Source organism: Eschscholzia californica, unplaced genomic scaffold, assembly GCF_041429995.1.
Source record: "Eschscholzia californica isolate CP2 unplaced genomic scaffold, dmEscCali1.0.p SCAF_5, whole genome shotgun sequence".
NCBI lineage: Eukaryota > Viridiplantae > Streptophyta > Magnoliopsida > Ranunculales > Papaveraceae > Eschscholzia > Eschscholzia californica.
This window is the reverse complement of record NW_028238472.1, coordinates 19,634,287-19,637,169: the sequence shown is the minus strand read 5'-3', so window position 1 is coordinate 19,637,169 and position 2,883 is coordinate 19,634,287.

Sequence of the window (2,883 nt, the reverse complement as noted above, 5' to 3'; positions counted from 1 at the left end):
TCATCTACTCCAAAGTCATCATGAACTCCATAAGCATCTCGCACCAACCTTTCAAGGTCTTCGTTTTCGTTGGCAACAGAGACTTGTTCAGTTGCAACCTCTACTTCTGCGGGCATATGATTCCTTATTATGGGTGTAGGTTCTCCATGCATGAACCATGTTGTGTAATGTTGCGCCATCCATTTGAAATACAAATGTTCTTTAACCACTTGTCTAACTTCAAACCTAGAGTTATTACATTTCGCACACGAACACCTAATTTGATCACCTCCCAAAACAGGTCCGTGAGAAAAAACAAATTCCAAAAACTCCTCAACACCATCTGCAAAGTTTTTTGATCTCCTATCATCATCGATCATCCAAAATTTATCCATGCTCTAACTATAATTATATAATAAAGACATATTAGTCATTTAAAGTATACTGAATTTTTGATGAATCAAGGGCCAACAAAGTGCTAAACCGAAAAGGAAATCTACATCAACCCTTATCTCTAAAAAGAAAGCTACTCGAAAAAGAAATAGTAATTCAAACAAGGTTTTCGAGTACATAAAAAGGAAAAGAATTACCTTAGCAAAATGCTTAATCAACAATCTTCACCCGAGAAATTCTGAGCAAGTTAACTGAAAGGGGCACATTAAAATTCAAAAGAATTAGATCTCGTACATGGTATTGTTCAAAAAAGAAAAATTAAGATAAATCAAACTTACCAGACAAAGAGGAGAGAAGATTATGAACTAATTACTAAACCCCCAACAGAATTTTGATAAAACTACAAATGAAAAGAACAACATGAGATCAATAAAACTTCAAAGATAAGAGTTGTTAAGACTCACCATTACCACTTCTTTAAATAAAAACAGCAGTCCTTAGCTCCAACACTCAACTAGCAGAACTTTTACTTGTGAAGACTGAACTAATCCCATACATCTTTTTAAAGCACATTTTAACACTCAACAAAGAAGAGAGAGAAAGATGATAGGTTACTCAAAGATAAAGAGTTGTTAGGACCGATAAATCAAGATTCATGGATTTTACATATGTTGGAATCGACTTTCCAGCAGGAGCGTTTTTTACCCTTTTGACAAGGTTCCCTTTGTCGAAACAACTCAAATAACGTACCATTGCGTTCGTCTCATCGAGGGCTTGAATTTCAAGCTTTGGTTTGCTCAAAACCGATTCCGTATGAATAAGATATTAATTTTCGAAGTTTGAGTTTAAATATGGAAATATGTGAAATATTTAAGGAAAGTCCCATATCGGGTAAGTTAAAGGAATATGTAGGGTTTATAATAAGCTGCTCTCCCATACTATAGTATGAATGAAATAAAGGTCCAATGATTTGCGTGGGTGTTTAGGGCGTATTGGGCGCTTTAGAGGCGCCCGCACGCACTTTGCACGTCGCTAGGAGCATAGAAGCCTTTATTTTATTTTAATAGAAAAGGCAATCCGACGGACAAGATTAAATCTACATCTGACGGACCAGATTAAACCCGTGGATCAGTACCTCCTTTCTTCAAGAGGGTTGTGACTTTTCCCCCCAAATGTGAGGGTTGTGACTTTTCCCTCCAAATGTGACTGTTAACAAACAGTCACCTCTCACCTTTAAATAAGCCATGAAACCAGACTTCAAGATTCACTTCGAATTAAGAGAGTTTAAGGCATTCAAGAGTTTTCAATACTTACTGACGTTCGAAAGAGTTTTCAGATCCAAGTACCTCCGATCCGAAAAGGTAATCCGTTGTATCCTGGGAGACAAATCGCCTATACTGTTGGTACAATAAACAGGGCGAATTATTGTCTTAAGGAAAGAGATCACTCGCCTCGGTTCTAACTAATATAATTTCTGTTCTTTATCCTCTTTCTTATTTTATTAGTTAAAGATACAATTTGTATCTGAAATTTAAAAACAGAGTACTAACCTTCTGTTTTTTATTTAAGGAATTTTAGCTAAAATACTGACTGTTTATCTCTGAAAAAGTTTCAGAAGGATATTATCATTGTTGAAAGAAACAAGACGATAATGTAGTATACAAGTTGAACAACAACATATCCCATTGCTCCTTCTCCCTCACAAAACCCCAAACCTTTCACAAACCCAGATGTTAAGCCCAACTTCAAAACCCAAGATACAAGTTTAAAGCAAGACAAATATATAGTAGTAATTAGTTTTAGTCCGTTCCAACACATAAAATTGCATTACACTTTGTACCACATAAACTTGTCATGTATGAGGAAAATATATAGAAAACCAAGAACATTATTTTGAGTTGTAACCTCTTATCCAGTAAAGAGTCCCACATAAGAAATAGGAACCTGGCACTTCCAAAACTTTGGAGTTTGTGTCAACACAATAAATTGGACAACCAAGTATTGACAACCTCAATTTCTACTAGGTCCATATTTATAGTTCTGGCTTATAGTTCTGTGGATATAAGCCACAGAAAAATGAGTATGAACAGTTCTTTATTTTCGCTAACAAAAATGATACACCTCCCGGCTCATTTCCCGGCCGAAACCCGGCCGGGTGAGTTGGCTTGCCAACCGGGAGGCGGAATCATGACGTGGGTTAGTTTGAGTTGGATTTAATGTGAAATCTGTTTTTAGTCCCTCCTATTATACTTAATTATACTTGAGGACCCCAATAAAAGTCAGATTTTCCAACCTTCTTGGTCCCAAAACTAGCTAGGGTTCTGTTCTCTTTCTCTCTCTCTTAGAAACGGCACCACCACCACCAAGCTAGGGTTTCCTGGAGAAAATCTAACCAAACACCCGAGAAATACCCATCTTCACGAAGAAAACCAAACTCCAAACCGAGTGAGTTGTTTCCTGACGATAATCACGACCAAACTTCACTTCTTCATAGGTAAGGTTTGATTTTGT